Source organism: Phyllobates terribilis, unplaced genomic scaffold (genome assembly GCF_046119375.1).
Source record: "Phyllobates terribilis strain yellow unplaced genomic scaffold, ASM4611937v1 Scaffold_4__5_contigs__length_816908805, whole genome shotgun sequence".
In the NCBI taxonomy this organism is placed as follows: domain Eukaryota; kingdom Metazoa; phylum Chordata; class Amphibia; order Anura; family Dendrobatidae; genus Phyllobates; species Phyllobates terribilis.
The window spans coordinates 785,235,020-785,260,646 of NW_027362764.1; positions in this window are offsets into that span (position 1 = coordinate 785,235,020).

Genomic DNA, 25,627 nt, shown 5'->3' on the forward strand with positions numbered 1-25,627 from the left:
CCTCCATCAGGTTGCAAATTAAAAATAATTTTTTTCTTCATTTAGCTCTGAAAAAATATTTGGGCTTCTAGCAGTGTGTGGGACTTGTTCTATTAGTCCATCTATACTGACCTCCATCAGGTTGCAAATTAAAATTAATTTTTTTCTGCATCTAGCTCTGAAAAAATATTTGGGCTTCTAGCAGTGTGTGGGACTTGGTCTATTAGTCCATCTATACTGACCTCCATCAGGTTGCAAATTAAAAATAATTTTTTTCTGCATCTAGCTCTGAAAAAATATTTGGGCTTCTAGCAGTGTGTGGGACTTGGTCTATTAGTCTATCTATACTGACCTCCATCAGGTTGCAAATTAAAAATAATTTTTTTCTTCATTTAGCTCTGAAAAAATATTTGGGCTTCTAGCAGTGTGTGGGACTTGTTCTATTAGTTCATCTATACTGACCTCCATCAGGTTGCAAATTAAAAATAATTTTTTTCTTCATTTAGCTCTGAAAAAATATTTGGGCTTCTAGCAGTGTGTGGGACTTGTTCTATTAGTCCTTCTATACTGACGTCCAGCAGGTTGCAAATTGAATATAATTTTTTTCTGCATCTAGCTCTGAAAAAATATTTGGGCTTCTAGCGGTGTGTGGGACTTGGTCTATTAGTCCATCTATACTGACCTCCATCAGGTTGCAAATTAAAAATAATTTTTTTCTTCATTTAGCTCTGAAAAAATATTTGGGCTTCTAGCAGTGTGTGGGACTTGTTCTATTAGTCCATCTATACTGACCTCCATCAGGTTGCAAATTAAAAATAATTTTTTTCTGCATCTAGCTCTGAAAAAATATTTGGGCTTCTAGCAGTGTGTGGGACTTGGTCTATTAGTCCATCTATACTGACCTCCATCAGGTTGCAAATTGAATAAAAAAAATTTCTGCATCTAGCTCTGAAAAAATATTTGGGCTTCTAGCGGTGTGTGGGACTTGGTCTATTAGTCCATCTATACTGACCTCCATCAGGTTGCAAATTAAAAATAATTTTTTTCTGCATCTAACCCAGCCAATAGTTTTGGCCTAATACCACAGTTTGGCCACTCAGCTCTGCTCGGTTACCATCCATTGTTTTTTTGTGCAAACAACTCCAGAGTTGTGAATTAGTTAACCACCAAAATGAGTGGAAAAAGGCCTGCTGCTGGTGGAAAGGGGAATAGGCGTGTTGGGAAGGGGAAAAAAGGTTGTGTCCGTGGGGTAGGTGCAGAAGAAAGACCATCTTCCAGCCAAACTAAAATGTCTACTTCTTTTAGCGGACAATGTGATAAGATCCCTTTCTTACGGCCACGCCAATCGCTACAAATTCCAGATGAGGCACAAAAACAGCAGGTGCTTCAACGGATATCAAGTGCTCCTTTAAGTGGGCTCTCCTCCACATCAACTTCAACATCACAAATACTCCAGTCCTCAAAGGTGTCACCCAAATCGCACTTGCTTCCTCACAGCTCCCAAATCTCCAGCTGCCCGTCTGAGTATGAGGTAGAACAGATGGTTGAGTCTGCAGAGCTGTTTACTCATACTATAGCCTGGGAATCAGAGGTCGACTCCAGCGCTTCTGTGAATCCAGACGAGGAAATGATCTGCACTGATGCCCAGAATCTTTATGAGTCGGATCCAGGACCAGACGCAGAAGGTTCTGACCATAATGTAGACCCTCATTCCCAAACTGTAACTCCTGTTGGTGGAGACAATGAGGAAGACGATGATAAGACTCAAATACCTGATTGGAGCGACAACTTTAGTTTTTTGTCAGGGCAGGAACAGGTTGGCTCTGAGGACGACGGGTGTGATAACGCACAGGGTGATGATGATGAGGTCGGAGATCCCACTTACTGTCAACCCACAGTCAGCCAAGAGATGAGGTCAGCAGAGGAGGTGGAGGAAGATGCTAGTGACGACGAGGTCAGGTTGCGCCTTCCTGGACAGAGACGTAGTACTGGAAGCACGTCAACAACTGCATCCTCAAACACAACTCTGCCTCTCACCACAAGTCGTGGTGGCTCTTCAGGTCGCATGGGTGCTAAGCCTTGCATAGCCTGGGCATTTTTTCAGATCGATAAAGATGACCCAACTCGTGTTATCTGTAACATTTGTCAGCAAAAGCTAAGTAGAGGCCAAAAAATACATAGTTTGAGTACTTCATGCATGAACCGGCACATGGACATGAAGCATAAGTTGCAGTGGGAAGCTCAGTGTGCTACAATGCGGTCTAGCCGGCCGGGCCAACCACCGTCTGCCATATCTTGTGCATCCGCGGCCTCTTCATCCTCTGTGACTGGGGGGACAGCAGTCACACCTGTTTTGGGGCGCAGACCTGCCACCTCTTTACCCGCAACAGCCAGCGTGATTGGCAGGTCATCATTTTCTTTGGAGGTGGTAACACCAGCTGGTGTTGAGCGCTGTCCGACATCGATAGCACCACCTTTGGATCAAGGCAACCTAACATGTCCGCCTGCATCTTCCTCACAGACCGGCAGTTTGCCGGGGACACCCTTATCAACCCCGTCTAAGCACAATAGCCAGCCCTCGGTCCCTCAGATGTGGACAAGTAAAAGACCATTTCCTCCTAGCCATGAGAAAGCTAAGAGGTTGAATTTCACCATCTGCAAGCTCTTGGCTACAGAAATGCTGCCTTTCCGCCTGGTGGACACAGAGGATTTTCGAGACCTTATGTCTGTCGCAGTGCCCCAGTACCAGATGCCCAGTCGGCCCTTGTTCTCAAAGAAAGGTGTGCCTGCGCTCCACCAGCATGTCGCACACAACATCACCGCTTCTTTGAGAAACTCTGTGTGTGACAGGGTGCATTTCACCACAGACACTTGGACGAGTAGGCATGGACAGGGGCGTTACATGTCGCTGACTGGGCACTGGGTAACTATGGTGACAGCAGGACAAGGGGCTGCTGTCCAAGTCTTGCCGTCCCCACGAGTTGTGCGTCAATCCTCTTTATGTCATTTTTCCTCCACTGCTTCTGCCTCCTCAACCTCCTCTCGGTCTTCCACCTGCACCCAAAGCCTGTCTGGTCATGCCACAAGCTTTCTAACTGCGCAGAAGGGATCCTGCACACCTCCTTACTATGCTGGCAGTAGGGCTCAACGTCATCAGGCGGTTTTTACATTGAAATGTCTGGGAAATGTGAGTCACACAGCTGAGGAGTTGTGGTCAGCTCTGGAGAACCAATTTCATGAATGGTTGTCTCCACTGGACCTGAAACCAGGGAAGGCCGTGTGCGACAATGCTGCAAACCTGGGTGTGGCCCTTCGCCGGGGCAATGTCACACACGTGCCTTGTATGGCTCACGTGTTGAACCTGGTTGTCCAGCAATTTTTAGCCCACTATCCCAGACTAGATGGCCTTCTGCAGAGGGCACGGTCGCTGTGTGCTCACTTCCGCCGTTCGCATCCCGCAGCTCAGCGACTTACATCTCTACAGAAGTCGTTGGGCCTGCCACTTCACCGGCTAAAATGCGATTCCGGTGGAATTCAACTCTGCACATGTTGCAGCGACTGTGGCAGCACCGACAAGCCCTGGTGCAATACGTTCTGACGTATAGCCTGGGCCAACGAGATTCAGAGGTGGGGCAAATCACGCTGGAGGAGTGGTCTCAGATCAGGGACCTATGCACCCTTCTGCACAGTTTTGAAATGGCGACGAAGATGTTTAGTGCTGACGATGCCATTATCAGCATGACTATTCCGGTGATTTACATGCTGGAGCACATGTTAAACAGAATTCGGAGTCAGGTGGTGGCACAAGAGGAGGTGGAGGAAGTAGAGGAGGAGGAGTTGTATGCGGAAGGGCTAACATCTGCAAGGTCCAGACGGTCGGCAGCACCAGGGCGGCAGGCATGTGAGGGTGGGGGAGATGATTTTACCAGGGCGCATGGTAGCAGCCAAACTAGTGAGGAAGGTGCAGGAGCCCAGGAAGAAGTGGAGGACGAACTGATGGAAGACTCATCAGATGAGGGAGACCTTGATCACATTTCTGTTGTGCGAGGTTGGGGGGAGAGGACAGAGGAAGGAAGCATGATTGTTACCTCGCCACCAACACAACAGGGACTTGGTGCTCCTGGATGCGCAACACACATGAGTGCCTTCTTGCTGCACTACCTGCAACATGACCCTCGAATTGTGAGAATTAGAAATAATCCTGACTACTGGGTTGCCACACTGTTAGATCCCCGGTACAAAAGTAAATTTTCAGAAATTATTCCTGCCATAGAAAGGGATGCACGCATGCAGGAGTATCAGCAGAGACTGTTGCAGAATCTTACATGTGCTTTTCCACAAAATACCAGTGGTGCACGTAGTGAATCTCACAGTTCCAACTTGCCAACCGTGGGACCGTCAAGTGTTCAGCACTCAAACCGTAACAGAACCACAGTATCTGCTGGTAACATCAATTTTGCGGAATCATTTCACCACTTTTTTAGCCCATCCTTTGCAAGGCCACAGGAGACAAGAAGTCTGACACATAGTCAACGCCTAGAGACGATGGTACAGGAGTATCTCCAAGTAAACATTGAAGCCACGACTGTGTCACTGGACCCTTGCTCTTTTTGGGCTTCCAATCTGGATAAATGGCCGGAGCTAGCCACTTACGCCTTGGAGATCTTGTCATGCCCCGCAGCCAGCGTTCTGTCTGAACGTGTGTTCAGCGCTGCTGGTGGTGTGCTGACAGATAAGCGCACGCGGCTCTCCACTGATAATGTAGACAGACTCACGTTCATAAAGATGAACAAATCATGGATCCGAAACGACTTTTCTACCCCTGTGTCATCCTGGGGAGAGTAAAAGCTTGATGATTGGTTAAAATCACCCTACCAACCGTTTTAAGCTTTCAAATTACTAATCATGTTTATCTGTATCTTGACTGGAAAATAATTTGGGCTTTGTAGCAGTGTGCAGCACTGATCCTATTAGGCCATCTATAATAAGCTTCACCAGATTTAAAATTAAAAATAATTTTTAGCTGCATCTAGCCCGGAAAATAATTTTGGGGCTCCGAGATGCGCAAGACACATAAGTGCCTTCTTGCTGCACTACCTGCAGCATGACCCTCATATTGTCAGAATTCGAAGTAATCATGACTACTGGGTTGCCACACTCTTAGATCCCCCAAACTTTTCGATCAACCTTTTCATTTTAATAAAGACCAAAAAAATGGTCATTTTTGAAATTATAAGCATTAGCAGGTTGTTAGAAACTGAAATCAAACAGTTTTCAACTCAAAACTTTATTCTAGGTGATGTTACATTTTCACATAGGACCCCTTGTTCGAAAGGAGCTTCTGAACTCTCTCGTCCATTGAATTTGTCAGGTTTTGGATGGTTTCTGCTTCAATTGTTTTGCATGAGGACAGAATACCCTCCCAGAGCTGTTGCTTAGATGTGAACTGCCTCCCGCCATCATAGACACTCCTTTTAATGATGCTTCAAAGGTTCTGAATGGGGTAGAGGTCAGGGGAGCATGGGTGTCACACCATAAGTTTGTCCCCTTTTATGCCCATATCAGCCAGAGATGCAGATGTTTTATGTGCAGCATGAGATGGTGCATTATCATGCAGAAAAATGATCTTGCTGTGAAATACACGGTTCTTCTTCTTGAACCATGGCAGGAAGTGCTGTTTGAGAAAATCCACATACATTATGGAGTTCATCTTTAGCGCCTTCAGGGATCCTAAAGGGGCCGACAATCTCTCTCCCCATGATTCCAGCCCAAAACATTACTCCACCTCCTCCTTGTTGGCGCTGTAGCCGTGTTTGCGTGGGGTGTCCATCAACCAGCCATCCTCCACTCCATTCATCTGGACCATCGAGCGCTGCACGGCACTCATCCGTGAACAAAACAGTTTTGAAATCAGTCTTCATGTAATGTTTGGCCCACTGGAGCCGTTTCTGCTTGTGTGAAGTGGATAGAGGAGGTCGACAGGATGGCGTATGCACAGCTGCAAACCTCTGAAGGACCCTGCATCTTGTTGTTCGGGGGACGTTGGAGGCACAAGCAGCTTCAAAAACTTGTCTGCTGCTATGACAAGGCTTTTTTGCCGCTGCTCTTTCAACCTGACGTAATTGCCTGTAGGAAAGAGTCCTCAATTTGCCCTTATCAGCACGCACACGTGTGTACTGTGAATCAGCTACATACTTCTTGATTGCCAAGACACTTCATCCTGATCATCGCACAATGTTGATTGTAGTCATGCCTTGACCTAAACACTCCACAATTTGTTGCTTCTCAGCAGCCGACACATCCTTTTTCTTTCCCATTTTGGCAGAAAATGTAGGCTGCTTAATAATGTGAGAGAGCCTTCTTAAGTAGTCTTGCCTTTCATTGGACACACCTGCCAAACTAATTAGCACAGGTGTCTGCAATTGCTTACAGTGATATAAAGAGCCCTGACACACATCACCATCAATGAGTTTAACTGACAAACAAACAAATTCTTCCCTTATCACTCCTAAACACTTTTTGCATAATAATTTGGAACGCGGTGTACATGTGCTTTTCCACAAAACACCAGTGGTTCACGTAGTGAATCTTACAGTTCTAACTTGCCAACCGTGGTCTGTATGGAATTGTTCAATAAAGGGCCCAAAATTAAGATAACATAGATGGGAGAGGTCTCTATGAATAGGAATTCCTAAGTATTTGATACCCTGTGAGGGCCAGGCAAAGGGAAAGTTGGACTGGATGGAATCCTATATGGATTTAGGGAGGGAGACATCGAGGGCCTCAGACTTCGCTGCATTGATTTTAAAATTTTACCATGTAACAAAGTGATCTATTTCAGCCATAACAGCAGGGATGGATATATGTGATTGAGTGATATATACTAGGACATCATCAGCAAATAGAGAGCACTTGTACTCGGTGCCTCCCACCTCAATCCACCTAATATTGGGGTTATGGCGAATTGATGAGAGCAGGTGCTCCGTCACTAGGATGTATAAGAGAGGGGACAGAGGACATCCCTGCCTTGTCCCATTGGTGATTGTGAAAGGTGATGAAAATGTTCTGACGCACCCCCTGGGCCTTGGGACACCCGGAGCCGGACCCTTTTTGGTGGATGCTGGTGGTTGTAGTCTTCGTGGCGGCGATCCGGTTCCGTGGCTCAGGGCGGTCAAACCAGTGGCGGAACTATTTATGTGGTTTTGATGTTTAAATGTCCGACTACGCCACCCGTGGATTGCGGTCAGAGTGAACCGCCGCTACAGGGCAGACCGCTAAGGCTGGTGTTGTGGGTGCAGCAGAGTGTAGCATAACTCCCCACGGGAGGAGTATAGCCTCAGGGCAGTGTATGCGGAGGATGGGGGTGATGGTGCAGGGCAGCAGCAGTAACGACACGGAGTCAGTGATGCAGTTCAGGGCCTTTACTCACAGTTCTTATTATCCAGACCACGTCTGCAGGTAACGGCTGCCCACGTCGTACTGTGCTCACCAGGTGAGGGGCTCAGACAACTCCCAGATAACTTTGGAGCGCTTCACAGGACCCCCTTTGTGTGTCCTTTGTCTGGCCTTTCTTACCAACACTTCTGTCCGGCTGCCTCGGGCCTCCTCTTGGTAAACTTGGCGCCAGTTTCCCTGACCCTATGTGGTGCCTTCCTAGCGGGTGGAGCAAGGGGCTGCGCCACATAAAATGTCAGAGCCTCCGGTTTCTAGCTGAGGGTCGTTTCCTGCCTCCACTAGTTCGGGGACCGGTCTCCCCCTTTGGCCTGACCCCTCCACGCAGGTGGATTCGGGCGTGCGGTGGCGACTCGCCCGTCCGCACCCCTGGGATCCCTTCATTCCTCGTTCCTGGAGCCTTCTCCGCTCCTCTTCCTTCCTTCTCCCTCTTGCAGGCCTGGGCCTCTGTTACTAGGCCCGCCTCCGGAGCAGAGCTCATGCAGAGCCCCTGCTCCCTGCCACTTCTGCTCAGAATTCTCTGCACTGAACTAAGATGGTGCCCACCTTTTATACTCCCTTCTCAATGCACCCAGGAACTGCTTCCTCCCTGCTCCTGCACTGCAGGGTTCCCCTTCCTCAGTGTTCCCTCCCCCCACTCCAGCCAGGGACAGGGACTGTCGTGCCCATCTCAGGGGCATATTGGTCGCCCTGCCCCACGGCAATGTGGTGTAATGCATGCAGGTGTCGGGTCCTGATCCACACTCCATCTTTATCTGAGAGTGAGATATCACACCTCTGGGTGAGGTGCAATACGTCTGTAGCAACCGAGCCCTCGGTGCTACAGTTCCATTTATCTTCAGCCTAGGTGACGTATTGTGATACAGGGCCGTGATTTTGGCTATAAAAGGGTCCCCTAGACCCCTACCCCAAGCTTTTTAAGAGAATCATATATGGCGTGCCAGGAGACTCTATGGAATGCTTTCTCAGCATCCAACGAGAGTATCTACTTACAAATTTTTAACTGCATCTAGCCCAGGAAATACTTTGTGCCTAGTAGCAGTGTCTGCTAGTCAGCGGATTATCCCGGCTGTTAAGCAAGCTACACCACCTGTAGTTTGGACACTTAATTTTTTCAAAGGAAATGCTTCGGGACCACGGGATACTTAGTGAAGAGCATCAGGAGGCACCCCAAGGCATAGGGGCTGGGACTGGCACTAGGATGCCTTGCGGTGGACAGCCGAGCTCGATCCTTATAAAAGCTTTTTAACTGCAGCAGCTTTAGTGGACGCTACTGGAGCTGGAATTACGCGGCTGCTGGCATGAGACTTGCCCTCCAATAGATCCTTGTAAATGGATTTAAAGTGTATTCATTCAAATTAGAGGGACAATTTAAATTAAAAAGCTTAGAGCTGCCTCCACCACAGGGGGGCTCTCTCGACCCACCAGCGGACAGGCACCAGTATTGGGAGAGGGGGGCTGGCCGTCAGGGTTCACCGCGGCTCTGGCACAAACCCGGCGACACGGAGGTGGCACGGGCAGGAGCGGACTGGCCGTCTCGGCTTCTCACTTTTTGGATTTTAGAAGGGCATGACATGCCTATATCTGTATCTCCCCCTCCTTTTACTCCTCCACCTCTTTTCTTTTCGCATGACTATATGTACTTGTCACTTTTCCATGTGTTAGTTGTGTCTTCTGAGCAGTTTGTCAGCTTTTGGACACCTTTGAAGGTGTTTTCTATGTGTTTCTATGTGTTTTTGTTTGCCTGCCATTGGTTTTAACGGTGTTCGCAGGTGTTCGACGAACAGTTCGACGAACAGTTCGGCGAACACACGGGTGTTCGACGAACCGAACCGAACTCGAACACTACGGGGGTGGCTCAACACTAGTCCCGACAATATCCTGATAGCATCATCAGTATATGAAAACGTAATGGCAGTCACTGGCTCACCCAAAGTTTTGGTTTATTTTTTAGGTTTCTTTTCTACTAATGGGGATGTTGGACTTGGAGGGATGAATGTGGACCTGGATTCAAGCTGATGGACACGGATGACGTCATCTTCAATTGTTTCATATGATGCATTTTTACTGTATGATGCACTTTGCTGATAATATGTCCGACTCCCGTGTCCCTTCCCCCTCTCGGTCCTCCATCCTCCATCTTTGCGCTCTGATTGAGAATGGATTTTATATATATGATGACTGTACATTAATATGATTTATTTACCTACCTGTTATCACATGGCTGCTGTCTACATTGCATAACAACAGTTCTCAAAACAACATTTAGCTTGGACTAGGACTGATCAGCACCACGATCATGCAGAGTGAGCTTCGGTCTGCATTGGATTGCGGCCTTGTGACCGCTTCTCTGATGATGCCGCTGATGTCGGCCCTGTGATTGGGCGATGTCTGAGCAGGCGCACTGCTCTTGGTGGCGGGTCGTTTCTCCATTTAAGCGCACCATGCTGCTCTGTGTTTCTATTTGATAAAGACCTTTTGAAAGGTCGAAACGTTGTCACCTTTTGTATATGGCACAATACACGTTGTTTTACTTCTACACCCGGGATTTGGACACTGTCTCTTGTGAATATATTGCTACTCAGGTTATGCATAAAGCATTTTTGAACAACGGCCCCAAGTAGCAAAAATATTAAGTGCCACCATTTATAGCGGGGATTAGTAAATAAATATCTTGCTTCTCAGTATATAAACTATATATAAATTATTGTCGACCGTGTGCTCCATATTCAACTGAAATATGGGTGCAATAGAAGATTTAATCGTCATTAGCTGCCGCTCTTACGGATTAGGTTGATATCTATGTGCACAATTAAATCTGAAGACACTATGCTCCGAGGAAATGTAGCTGCAAAATAAATGAGCAATTCTGTAATTAGCTTTACCTTTTTACTTTGCTAACATTCAATTATAGTAGACAGCATTAGGGAGCTCCATCCCCCACCCATCAGGACGGCTTCATTAATTGCGTAAACTACTTGGTAAATTGATGATGAATGAAGTTTCCAAAGATTATGGAGAGAATTTCTCCAAAATGGATCACTAAATGCTGCAGTAATTATAAAAAACATCAGCTGGGAGATAGACCAGGGCTTTTGGGGGTCAAGGAAAGTGGTGGTCAATGAGACCACCAGATGTTACTGTAGGATTGTCATATCTTCTGCAAGGCCCAAGTCCTGGGGAAGATAAGTGGGCCAAATGATGCGATTTTCTCTTTACCCCAGAGGTAGTGCAAGAGAAGGCTTAGGGGAGACCTCATAAACATGTATAAATACATCAGGGGGCAGTACAGAGATCTCTCCCATGACCTGTTTATACCAAGGATGGTGACAAAGACGAGGGGGCACACAATGAGTCTGGAGGAAAGGAGGTTCCTGCACCAGCATAGAAGGGGATTCTTTACGGTCAGAGCCGTGAGACTCTGGAACTCTCTGGGAGAGGAAGTGGTGATGTCCAACTCACTTAATGAGTTCAAGAGAGGCCTGGACGCCTTTCTTGAGAACAATAAAATTACATCTTATGCTTAGTGATAGTTAATTAATCCAGGGATTTAATTTGACTGCCAGATTGGAGTCGGGAAGTGAATTTTTCCTCAATGATGTAAATTGGCCTATACCGCATGTTTTTTTTTGCCTTCCCCTGGATCAACGCTGCGGAATAGCTGCAGTGCACAAGAAATAGGCTGAACTGGATGGACGCTTGTCTTTTTTCGGCCTTATAAACTATGTAACTATCAGGAAAACAGATTAGTTCCAAGGACCATCGGTTGGACATGCTTGATCTTAATACACATGTTCGAGTTCCTAAAGTCTTTAGATCCCTAATTATTCCCAAAAGAACCCTGGCAAATTCAGGATTGTCCAGGAATGAAAAGAGAAGTGAGCATTCCAGATACTGGGATATTTCAAGGAAGAGGTGGAAGTATTCCAGGACAGTGTTCCAATGTGCCTATTTTGTCCTAGATGGTGGTGGTCAATGGGACCACTAGATGTTACTTTTGACTTGTTGTAGGTTCAGTAGGGTCCAAATCCTGGGGAAGGAAAGTAAGTGGGCCACATGATGTGATTTTCTCTCTTGTTTACCACAGGGGCTATACAGCAGGAAAACAGATTGGTTCCAAGGACCGTCAGTTAGACATTCCTGATCTTAAAGACCCATGCTAGGATCTCTAAAGTCTTTAGATTCCTAGCAAGTTCTATTTTTTCCTGAAAGAATCCTAGCAAATTTAAAATTGTCCAGAACCAAAAAGACAAGTCAGCGTTCCAGATATGGGGACATTTCAAGGACAAGGTGGAAGTATTCCAGAACTGCTAAATAAGTATCCAAGGACTTTTAACTAAGTACCCTATATTATTTTCATGCACTATTGCTATTTATTTCCTTACTGTAGGGTATTTGCTCATTTTGTTTTATCTTAGGTTTTGTCAGTTTAGCGGCCAGTGTGAACATGCGCCTATTCATTGCATGCATATCAACTTATATTCCAGTTCATTACTTTTGTTTTTTGCACTTTGTGTGAATAAGGGCTTGGCCTTTATGGACATTACGTTTATACTGGAGACATACAGCATATGTTTAACCCTGGAGGCTGCTGCTGTGTTCTGCAATTGTCCTTTACTAAGATGGCAGATTCTGAATCTATGGGATCCATCTTGCTTCCTGTTTGGGCCTACTTAAAGCCGCATGGATCTCTCACTCATTGCTTGAGTATTGTGTCTAGCTGTTTAGTCTAGTTCCAGTCTCCAGCTCCTGGACTTTCTTACCCAGACTGTTCTCATCTATCTACGGATTGATTCCTACATCCCCTTTGCTAACTCCAAGAACTTCTATTACCACTTGCTGTTCCTGCATGTGCTCCTTCGGTCACTGCATTCCAGCAGTGCTACGCCAGTATTGTAGCATCTTGTATCCTTACGCTGGTTGTGAAGCAATCATCATAAAGTTCCCCACCAGTCATGGTCACTAGATGCACTAGAGAACCTGCACAGGAGAAATTATGTGACCAAGGGATCCTGCTGTAGATTAGGTCCTCCACCCACTGCAGAATATTAAGGTTTAGCTAATAATTGGCAATACAGCAATAGAATTTAAACATGCAATACAAAACCATTGTATTTTGCTTACCACTTGGCACTGTCCGAAATATAGCCCACCTGTTAAACCAGACTCAGATGATGTATAACAGATAACAACAGTCTCAACATGTTTCTTGGAGGAATCTCCGAACCTTCTAGGTCCGGTGGGGTTGTATGGATGCATTTTGCATATGTGCCAGAGATATCCACTGATACATAGGTCTTTTAACTAGAGATGAGCAAATCAATCCATAACAGTCAAATTCATAATAAATTTACCCCAAATTTTTTGGATTCAATTCTCAAGCATCTAACAAAATGGTGGCCTACTTGCTGACATTTTTTGTCTTCTTTTGAAATTTTTTTTAAAAGGGTTAAAAATAAAACAATACTTGATTCTCACCTGCCTGTCCATCTCCGCTGCTACTGTAGCTTCCCTGTCCCCCGATTCAATCTTTGGTTCTTCCAGCACTCCCATCCAGCACTAAGGCTGTTGATTGGCCTCACACTATCACATGTAGGACAAGGCACATCATCGACATCAATGATGCATGTTGTCCCCACCTTGTGATCACGTGAGATTAATATTCACTAGCATTGAGTTCTGTAAAGGAGATCCAGAAGAACCAAAAACTGGCATGGAAGACTGGGGAGCTGTGATGGTCGAGGAAATGTTAAAACAAGTGAGGACCTCAATGCGTTTTGTAATTCTTTCCTTAAGCTTTCTTTGATAATTTGTTGGCATTTAGAGAGACTTGGGAGTATAATAATGTCTTTTTGAGGCAAACGTGGCACTATTCATTGGACTATTTTATCTTGACTGAATTGAATCCTTCGGCCGAGAAAAGAAACCTGCCTGGAATGAATTTTGAGAGATTCACTTGTATCTACCTTTTACCGAACAAGCAACTCTCTCGGAGTTTCCAGCCCAAGTGTACAAAAAATGAGGAGGGTCATTTCAGGAGGGTCAAGTAAGGAGGGTCATCCAGTTCATTCCGAAAATAATACAGGAGGAAATATCAAGGATAGATAACCAGTATTTACCCATGTGTATATGGGAGACAGTGGTCTAACAGTCTACTGCGTCCTTTGCTAAGGAAGCCAACTCTTCATGACATCCCTTACACAATAGGAATTTATCTTGTTCTCTCGCAACGTTTCTCCAGTCCTGATGCCAACCCTTAAAACCTTGAAACTCAAGTCTCGGAAGTGTCTTCTTTCCTCTCTTCCGGAATCACCCAACATCATTAAAAAACCCGACATTACAGTTCATAGCCGCAATGCCTCACCCATAGTATCAAGAGTGATCCGAGTGATCAATGCCGATTTTTCTGTAAAACTTTATTTGCTGCAAGCATTATCCGCGATCATCCCTCATTTTCATCATCTCGCCATTAGCATAACAAAGGGCAATTTGCATTGTTTGGATGTTCTGTGTTTTTTGGCCACTCAGCACGTCCCTCCTCACTGTTATCTGCAATACATAAAAAGTATGTAACAGATAAAAGGTTTATCTGTAATCCCATCAGGCCCCTGATTGTTGTCAAACTTTAAAGCCGGCTATATTTATATAGTTAGAGCAATTTGTTCAGTAATCATATGCTTGATAGTCCCAGTGATCATCATTTTCATATGAAAGGGTTTGTATCCGTGCCCTGCAGCGACAAGAAATTTCTTTGAAATTATCCAATTTTCAGCCCTTAAAAAAAAAAAAATCATCTGGAATAATTTATCACGGATAAGAGGACTGGAGGCTTCAGACACTGAAATCTTCCAATTTCTTTGCTTTTTTTGGTTATTTATATTCTCTTTTCGTAAGTTTTACCATTAAAATAGGTTGTTCAGATTTTAAGAAAATCATGGCAGCATTCTTTAAAAAACAGCGCCACTATTAATTACAGGTTGTGTCAGGTATTGCAGCTCAGCTCTATTAACCTCTTCTGGACTTCAGCCGTACATGTGTACTACAGCTAGCATTCACTACAACAGATTTAGGCATAGGGATTTTAGTAATACCATTATTAGAATCACAAGAGTAATACAAAATATAAAATTAATTTAAAAAATGAAATTATAAACAGGTACATTTTTAACTGTAGAAGTGCAGCAATAATAAAAATGGTAATAATAATAATAATACATTGTGAGGCCTAGTCCCAGTTAGTTAGTAAGTTAGGGTAGTGTTAGTGTAGGGAGTACAATTGGGGGAGGAAGGTTGAACTTGATGGACCGAGGTCTATTTTCAACCTATGTTACTATGTTACTACTGCCAGCAGCGACTGGAGCGAGCACTGATTGCTGCTGTTTAATTCCTTAAATATCTCTATCAGTCACTGATAGTGGCAATTAAGTGGCACAATTGTGCAATGCTGATGGATTACCATTACTGCTATACACAGTGTGCTGCACCCACAGTTGCCCTATACACAGTTTTATGGGCCCACAGCTGCCCTATGCACAGTATTATGGTCCCACAGCTCCCCTATATATAGTATGATATATGCACAGTTCCCCTATACACAGTATGATGGGCCCAGAGCTCTCCAGACACAGTGTGATGACCCAACAACCCCTATACACAGTATGATGTCCCTACTTCTCTCCGACACAGAGTATGATGCCCCACACAGCTTCCTAAACACAGTATAAGTCCCTTTACACTGTATGATGCACCCACGGCTCACCTATGCACAGTATGATGGTCCAACAGCTCCCCTATGCACAGTATGATGGTCCAACAGCTCCCCTATTCACAGTATGATGGGTCCACAGCTCACCTATATGCAGTCTGATTGACCCACAGCTGCCCTATGCACAGTATGATGGGTCCACAGCTGCCCTATGCACAGTATGATGGGTCCACAGCTGCCCTATGCACAGTACTATGGTCCCATTCCTCCCCTATAAATAGTATGATATCTCCACAGTTCCGCTATACATAGTATTATGGGCCCAGAGCTCCTCACACAGTGTGATGACCCAACAACCCCTATACACAGTATCATGTCCCTACTGCTCTCTGACAGAGTATGATGCCCCACACAGCTTCCTAAACACAGTAAGTCCTTTTACACTGTATGTTGCCTCCACCGCAGTCTCCACACTGTATGATAGCTCTCACAGTAGCCCTCACAGTCTGTGATAGCCCCAACAGTAGCCCCAACACTGTATGATAGCCCTCAAAGTAGTTCCCACACTGTATGATGTCCCTTAAAGTAGTTCCCAAACTGTGTGGTGTGATGGCCCATAGTAATCCACATACTCTACCATACCCCTACAGTAGCCACCCCACTCTATGATAGATCCCACAGTAGCCTCCAGCATACCTAAAGTGACCTCTGGCCTATAGAATGGAGCGCAATAGTGCAAAGAGATCATTTCTCCCTCCTCTGCCACAGAGCTTCACTGTATTGGTGTGCTGCGTACGCCAATCTATTTAAGAGTGGCAGTGACTCCACGTGCGGCCCTCCGAGTAAGGGGCCAGAGCTACTCCCCCCTCCGCCCCTCAGGTAGCAACGCTTCTACGCTGTGTGTTTGCTTTAAGATTATTTTTCTTATTTTTGTTGGAGCTGGGATTTGTTTTAGAGACTATTGGTCCACCGTTTAGTGTCTGTTTTTTTTTTATAGGGTCCGGTCTGGGGTCTGCAATTATTTTGGGATGTGATAGATTGATTTATACCATGCAAATGCAGCAGTTTATAATTATCACAAGGGTTGTGGGGGTCCAGTTACTGATGGCAGTCCTGGAGCTTAAAGTTACACCAAAGTCCAAGAAAGGAGTCCGATTGATGGAGCGGTGAGCAAATAATCATTCTCACTCACCAATTAAATGAATGGGTGTTATGGCTGCAAAACTGCAGATTTGGGGAAGAATGACTAAGTATCCTTACAGAGGTGGTCCGTCTATGATTGACCGGATTCTACTCTAGGCGAAGAAGATATGTTGCGAGACATTCACAAAGTTGTTAAACAATAGTTGTGGAGCCGTCTGACTGCTACAAATGTAACCAGATAAAAGACAACGTCGCTGCCCCCTCTGCACGCCGCGTCATGAATATTGAGCAGAGTGCGGTCTGTATTTGAAGACTCCGGGCCATTGAATTAACAGCCAGTGCTCGGCTTCACATTAATGCCCCTGAGCACGTTAAATATTAAACACTTCTGTTCCAGACGTCTCCCGGTCGATCGTCTGAAGTGAATATGGAGTTTTAACCTCTTGCATATGACAGGGCACCCGATGAAGTCTTGTATTCCTATTCTCAGGTTTTAATAATAGATTCCAAAAAATAAATAGATGATTTATAATGTTCCAAAGAAAAACCCCTTCTTCTTTTGGAAATGCTCTGCATGTCACAAACAATATGTGTTCCTGCATACGGCTACTACCCCTAATTGGCTCTGCTAGATGACTGTGCCTGTGGTCGAATGAGGTTACAGTCGCTCTATTTGGATTTCATAAGTTATGTTTCTCACGAGTCGAAAGAAGAAACTTTTCTTCCTGTTATAAAACAGAAGAAGCAGAGCTGAATGTGTCATCATCATATACTATAACTCTCGATGTCATCCTTTCCTACAAATTCTAATGTAGCTCTTGCTGGGCTATTTATGTGAATAGTATAGTGTTACTTATATGTGCAGTGTAGCAGTGGTATTTATGAGTTTGGTATAGTGGTGTTATTTATGTGTATGTTTAGTGTCAATTCTATGTATAAAATAGCTTTAAAATTTATGTGTACGATTGAGTGATACAATCCATTTTTCATCTGTCTCGACATCAGCACCAGGCTCTGCTCCCTTCCTTTATGACTACTGCCCTTTGCTGTGCTCCACATCAGATTTTACAAGTTGCACGGTGTTCCTCAGTGACATCATTAGACGAGGTCTTTTAACCTCAGTGTTTTAGCGTTGTGTTTCTTTTATAATTTTTTACTATCCAGTTTCATCAGCTGCAATTATCTTTGCAAACTCATGTGGTTTCTACAGCCTGCACCTTTTTCTCATCAGACCTGCTGATCAACCTATCACCTTTTGTAAGCATTCTAAACTGTTCTTTAAAGGCTGTTCATGTTTATGAACTCCTGCTGTTTCTACAACTTGCATCTACATTCTGCATCAGACCTCCCATTTAACCCTTCATCTACTTTCCAGTGAAGGTATCATACCTGATCCCAAAAAGTAGTTGTGGTTAAGGATTGGCCTGCTCCCTACATCCAGGGAGTCCAAAGATTCTTTGGATTTGTGAGATCTTATCGACGCTTCTGTGGCGCCCCTGCGGGTCCAGTCGCCACAGAGGTACTGCATCTCAGCCACAGGTGTGGTACCCCACTCTCGGGTAAGGAGGGAGCACTACCCGGGACCCACACACCCACATCCAACACAACATCACTCCAGTAGGGAAGGGAGAGATTTCTCCTGAGGGAGAGCACAGTCCCTGTCCCTGTCTGGAGGATGGAACTAAGTAGAGGAGGTGGGTGGAGGAAGTAGTTTAGGGGAGCACTGAAGGAAGGACTGAAGGTAGAGGGGACCACATAGAGTGACAGTTGGTGACGTGGGTCACATGACAGGTAGTATAAAAGGAAAGGTAGAAATATCTAAAAAGTCAGTTAGTCAGTCAGAGCAGTTGGTGACAGGAGTCTGTCACAGGGAGTGAAGAGAGAAAGGGTCCTAGTATCAAGAGCGCAGTGAGTGAGAACCGTTCAGGAGTAGGGTCCAGTGAATGGGGCCCAGTAAGAGAAAGAACAAGAGAAGCAAGGGAGTCAGAGAAGGGCTCCAGAGACAGAGAAAGTATCTTAGGGGCACGGGAAGTGTGGAGTCCACCCGTGCACCCGAATTCACGCCGACCGTGAATGGATCCGGTCGCGGTAGGGGACCGGCCCCAGACTAGTGGAGGACTGCAAGACTCAGCTAGCAAACCGGAGGCTGCAGTATCTCTAAGTGCCGTAGCCAAAACCACACACATTCGCTGAAACGGTGGCCATATAGGACTAAGGGGACAGAGAGGACGTCGCCCGACAAGGCCCGCGGCCACTGACTCGGGACACTGTGTGTGAGGCGCAGGGCAGGAGGGCGAGAGCCAGCGCAGAGAGACGACCCAGGAAGGTACACAAGAAGGGGGTCCCGATCAAGTGCAACCAAGTTATCTGAGAGTTGCTGGATCACTTCCCCAGAGGACACAGGACTCGGTGGGCTGTTATAACCTGGCTAGCAGTTGTAACATGGAGCACCGTAAAAACTGTGAGTAAAAACTTGAAGACTGCACCCCGCTGTGTCTTAGACTTAATTGCTGTGTCACCTGCCTTGCACTACACCAACATCAAAAATTCCTATTTAACTGCGCTGGGGCCTAGCTCTACCCATGGAGAGCTTAACCATCTCTGCTGAGTCACCAACAGCCCCAGTGGATCTGAACAGCAGCGGCAGCGGCCACCTATAGCCGCATACCACGGGTGGCGTCACGAAACCTTATCCCCAAAACTTTATTTCCCTCTATTCTTTATTTATTGACCGCCCGGGGCCACGGACCGGGTCACGCTGCTGTGATTATCCTAAAAGAACCGACCGGCCCAGCTACCGAGTACCCCATGGCGCCAGGGGGCGCGTCACTTCATTAAAGCCTTTGCCAAAATTTCACCACCATTACAGGCATTACTACTGGGTCAACCTTGTCGCAAGTCTATCAAGAATGTACCCATCCACTGAACTGAGACCCATGAAGTGGCACTCACTCAGTTGAAGCAGATGTTAATGGAAACCCCATTGCTAGACTACCCGACCACAATTGTCCTTTACATCTTTATACTGATGATAGCAACAGAGGACTTGGAACAGTACTTGCCGAGCTACAGGATGAAAAAAAAATGTTGGTTGCCAATGCAAGTCAAGCACTTAGATCAAAAGAGATAAATGGCAAGAATTACAGCTCCTTCAAGTAGAAATTTCTAGCAATGGTGTGGGCTGTTACTGAAAATTTTAAGGAATGTCTGGCAGCTACCTCCTTTGTAGTCTTCACTGACAACAACCCGCTGGCTCATCTGAATATTGCTAGGTTTGGAGCCATGGAACAAAGATGGGCATCCAGTCTAGATAACTATCAATTCACTATCAAGTACCGAACTGGAAGATCTAACACAAATGCAGATGCACTGTCTTGTCTACCTACTAAAAAAGAAACTAACAGAGATGAACAAGACAGAGAGGAAGTGACAAATGCCTGCCTTCTACTTGTATGCCACTAACCAAAATTCTCTCATGACCCGAAGAAATGCCAAACTTGAACCTGCGCAAAATACCAAAGCCTATAGACAGATGAAGTTCACTGGAATCAGATCCACAAAGATGGTAAAGTGTTGAGAAACTTGAAGAGCCTTATTGGATCAAATAGAGAACTTGATAGAGGCCAGCATAGTAGAACAGATCCTGAATTAATTAAGTTTTGGAAACCTAGAAGACAGCTGTTCTTTGAGAAGGGCAAGCCAATTTGGAGTACTATAGACCTGATTATCCATGAGCATTTGGTCCAGGTCGTAATGGCCCAGCAGTATGCCAGAGTAATTTTGGAGGCTTATCGTGACCAATCAGGTCACTTTGAATGTCAGAAGACTCAGGCTACCATAAGAAGATGATTCTTCTAGATAGACCTGCGAGATGACATTGAGGAATGATGCAGAGAATGTACTGTATTATTTTTGAGTTGAGGTGCACGTCCTCTTCACCAAAAAGCGCCAATGCATGCTATCATCAGTCACAAGCCATTGGAGCTGGTTGACCTTGATCATGTGAAACTACAGCCCAGAAAAGCTGGAGATGTTTATGTCTTGACCATCGTTGATCACTATACTAAGTTTGCAGAGCTGTGTCTGTGCAAGACCTGACAGCCAAAACAACTGCTGAAGTTTTCTGGAATAACGTTGTCCAGCCCTGCGGGTATCCAGAAAAGATTCTAACTGATAGAGAATCTGCATTTAAGTCCCAATTGTTTATATAGATGCAAGAAGTTGACAAACATGTTCGGAAAACGTTCAGTAATTTCAAATTCGGCACAAACATTGCACATTCAGATTCGTGATCGGATTTCCGAGCATTTTGCTCAAAATCGGCAAAAGTCGGCCGAGCCAGAACCCAAGCATCCCAGGTTTCCCATGCTGTCATCTGCGTGAAAGCATGGGAAACAGGGGCTCTGATTGGTGATAACATCATTACCATGGGTCAGAGCGCTGCGGGATCATGCTATCAGATGTCAGCGTGATCCCTCAGCTGTGACTGTCACCTGCGGTAAATAGCTTACCGTGGGTCACAGGTGCCAACTGATGAGACTTCTACCCCATCAGCCTGCGCCTGTTCTCATTGTAAATAGCAAGCGCAGGCGCCACTGGATGGGAGCAGTAGTCTCTCATCAGCGACGCCTGTGCTGAAAGTAAAAAAAAAAGAAGTAAAAACTAATAAATAATTATTGAAATAAAAATAAAAAACACATTATAATCACCTACACCAAGTCCCCGATGCCCTCGTCCCTTAAAAAGAATAAAAAAAAACCAAAACACCATATACTCACCTGAACGCCTAATACCTGATGCTCATGTCACCTGTAATAAAGAAAAAATAATAAACCACCATCGTCCTCATCTATCCGCCGTATGAATTGAACAGCCACATCGTTAGATATGATCGCTTTATTCAGTAGCCAGCGATACACTGACAGGAGCTTAATCGCTCCCGCAGTGTATTGCGATGTTCCCTGGCTATTAATAATAGCCCACAGCTGTTTGCTTAGCGTTTACTGGCTAGATTACATTGGGACCCCTGAAAAAAAGTGACGTAGGGTCCCCCTATAAAATCTAATCAGCAAAGGCTAAACAGACAGCTGCGGGCTGAAATGAATAGCCAGGGATGGGGCCATGGATGCTGCCCCCCTCCGAGGCTAATAATATCAGCCCTCAGCAGCCTCAGAAATGGTGCATCCATAAGATGGCGCTTAGTCGTGAATGTTAATGCAGTTCAGGTATTAGGATGCAGACATCTTATGCTGCTGTGCAACAGAGACTCTGGTCTGCAGTAATAAACTCAGGATAATACCAACAATATGATAAATTGTTAAAGTGAGATGGTGATTGTCAGGAAACTTTTAGAAAGGAACTATAGATGAAAACCATATCGGCTCAGTTCATGCAGTCCTGCCCCCTTAAGAGGGTGGAGTTGGGGTATGTGTGAAGCCTTCCTGTAAGGAGCAGACAGAAGATGGAAGATGTCAGGCAGACAAGTTGTGATTACATGGAGCTGAGGAGATGGGATATGCACCCTGACCTTCTTCTTCTCTGCAAACATACAGCCTAGAGAAGATGAGGAAGAAGGTAGAAGAGCAGCCATAGCTCCTATATATGAGGAACCAGAGTGTCAGCTGCAGACAGTTGTGCAGACAAGAATTGTGCACACATGGAGATAAGATGAATCAATGCATCTAATATATAACTGCACCAGGACCTTGTCTGAGGACGTCCACCTCACTGAATAGTAATGGTGTATGTTGCAATATATAAAATATGCCGGATGGGCCTTTGTATTCTTATAAGTAATGGTTGCAATTTCCCCTGTGTCATCCCTGTTTTCTGGACTATTTGCTGTGCACCACACTACCAGAAATCTGAGATTCATTAAGTGCACCCTGGCGTCATGAACTTTCCCTTTTGTCACTGCCATGGCAGAGTGGTAATGTCCACACACCACATGGTACTACAATTGGATCCTGCTTTTAACATTACAATAGAGGTATTATTTATCGCATATTGCAATTCCACTGTGTGATAAGAGATGACTGCGCACCCTTCTTCCAGTGTACACAGCACAAGCTGAAAAGTGATATGAAATATTTAAAAAAACACCAAAAAATGTAAAACATGTTTAAAATAAAACACAATTATTTCCTGGCCCAATATTACCTTTATCAAAGTACAGCTTCAAAGTTGCAGAAGTTTCTGTTCTGGAGTTTGAGAGCTGTTTTTTTTTTATTTTTCTTTTTGGAGAATGTTTGAGCTCGCCACAATTGTAAGGCAGTTCTGCACAATATTAATATTAATTATGGATGAACCATGACAGCCTGAGGTGTGGAAGGAGGCTATGGCTAAGGAAAGAAAGTAAAGAACAACAGATTGTGTCCCTGTAGCCATGAGAGTCATCGCACCGGGAAGTTCACGATTTATAGAAATAGATTCCTCCTGGAGGTATCGCGCTTGTACATCACACAGTACAAGGCATGAAAGGCTCGGCAGACCTGACTACTATGGATTCAAATGTGGCAGGAAAGTCTTATCTTGAATACTGTATAATGTACTTAAAGGGCACCGAGGCAATTAATCAGATCGGTAAATGGCGCAACGAGAAAAAAAAAATCAAAACACCAGAATTACGTTTTTTTTGGCCCCTGGAACATTGAAATAAAAATCAGTAAGAGATGATTAAAACATCGAATCTACTCCAAAATGTTATCAGTAAAAACGTCAGCTCAGGGTGCAAAAAATAAGCCCTCACCTGGCCCCAGATCTTGTTATGGGTCTCGGAAAATGGTGACAAAATAGCAGGTCAGTTTTAATGTGTATTGAATACGGTAAATAAAAAAAAAATAATTGTGGAATTTCGCTTTTTTTATTGCTTTTGGAAGAAGAGGAGGAAAAAACGAAAATGAAAAAACAGAAATTGGACGCTGCGTGAAAGGGTTAATAAGAGGTAAATTGCACAGTTGGCTGTAAAGAAACATATTCCATTAAATGCCTTCCCACAATAGGACGTAATAGTATAGACTACTTGAGTCCACGTGTATGGAACGGGCTTAGGAGCTGAGCCTGCACCATACCAGGCAGATGCTGGCAGTGTTATGTGTTACCATTAAATGCCATTATCAATCAAGTGTTACCATTAAATGTCATTATCAATCTATCACAGTGGCATTTAAATATAATTTTTGCAGCATGCCCACGATGGCTTCCGTTGACCCTCCGCCATTGCCTTTTTAAATTTCCTTTCTTTTTTCGCCTCTTAAATTAAAAACAATTTTGGAATCGCCGTAATTGTACTAACCTGGAGGATCATATGGCTAGGTCATTTATACGGCACATTGAAAGATGTAAAAGCATACCCCCCCCCCAAAAAAGTTGCAAAATTGCATAATTGCACTTGGATTTTTGTTCCCATTTTACCAGTTCAATGACTGCTAAAACGAATGGTATCATTTAGACCTACATCTCGTACTTCTACAAGCCCTCGAGGCAAAAATTCTACATCGAGGCAAAAATTTAAAAAAGTTGTGGCTCTCGCAAGAAGAGAGAGAAAACAAAAGAAGTGGAAAAATGACAAATTGCCTGGTCAGAAAGGGGTTAATATATAACCTATAGATAGGGGAAAGGGAGCAGCTAAAGCTTACTGAGAAGTTTATTAATTGGTCCTACATGGAAGACTTAAATATGACATCAAAGCCCCGGGATTGTCAGGGATTTCCGATTACACAGAGCTCCATCAATTGTAATTTTTCCGGGAGGTAATTTGTTTAGAGGAATGTTCTTTATAATTATTTTTCCTTATCGGAGACGACAGAAAGACACGAATGAAAAAACATTACAAATTGTGGTTAACAGAATTAATTACAGTGATAAAAACACAAAAGATACATTTTTTTCCGTCTCGTTTGAGCTTTCACTGTTACAATGTATCATTTCCAGTGAGAACATTTAAAGTGGCTGCAATTATAACTGGGAAGGAGATATTTTCTTAGGGAGGAGACAAAAAAGAGGTCAAGGGGGTAACAGGGTGATAAAAGAGAGTCATAGAGTCCATAAAGCTCCTAAGACATGGGGGTTAGTGATCTATATCCTGCAATGAATGAAGAATCCTTGGGAGCAGGATTCCTGGTCTTGTAGGTTTGACGGGATTCATCCCATGGTAGCAATTGGTCTATTACTGTAATTCTTTTTTCTCTCACCCCTCCCCCACCTTAATTTTCTTTTGCCTGAAGGGGTTGAAATGGGTTGGTGGCTCAGTGGTTAGCACTGTACGGTGGGTCAGCCTTGCAGCGCTGGGGTCCTGGGTTCAAATCCAACCAAGTACAACATCGGCAAGGAGTTTGTATGTTCTCCCTGAGTTTGCGTGGGATTCCTCCGGATTCTCAAGTTTACTCCACATTCCAAAGACATACTGATAGGGAATTTAGATTGTGAGCCCCAATGGGGACAGTGCCAATAATGTATGTAAAGAGCTGTGGAATTAATGGCGCTATAGAAATGAGTAAAATAAAATAGGTGATACCAAGCTGATCCCACCACCACTGGGATCCTTACTGATGCCATGAAGAAGGGTCTGATATGCCCGGTTTAAAAACAGTGATGGTCTCGTTGTGTGTCACTGTCCCACTCATTATTTATGACATTACACAGTGTCTGCTATGTCCGCTATTTAGTTCCATGAGCAATGAATGAAGAAGAGGTGCACAGTTATCAGGATCCATTAGGGCCCCAGTAGAAATTAGCAAACCTTTTGTCAACTTCAAAATAATTTGACTTTCTGTAGATCATAAATACTGCAAAGTCTCCAATTGCCCTGAAAGACGTGTGTAACACTCTGAGGTCTCCTAGGACTGTATCCAACCACTTTCAATCTCTCTCTATAGCTAATTCACAAGTCAGTTTTTCTCCCATGAGTGCTATCCGTGTGTTTCACAGACAGCACTCGTATATATAATAGTCTATGGGGCTGTTCACATTCGATTTTTTTTTTCTATGACAAACTGGTCCACACAAAAGCACGGAGACTTGTCCGATATTGACCCGATTCTTGGATCAAAATTCCCAGTGCAAGTCTATGGGTCAGTGAAAAAAATCGAACAGCACTCAGATGTCTTCCATGCGCTGTCCAGTATTCAGGGACTGTTAGATAGGAGAAGCTGGAGAAGCTTTTTTTTTCTTATCATTCGAGAAAAAACGATGAAATACTGAACAATCTCCGATGAAACTCTGATCAGAAACATTGAGGAAACTCGGACTGTTTTTCCCGCTCAAGAAAAATCACTTATGTCACCCTGAGCCTTTAGTAATGTCCAAATGACCCCAACATAAAAGGCTATGAGTACCAAGATGGTAGCT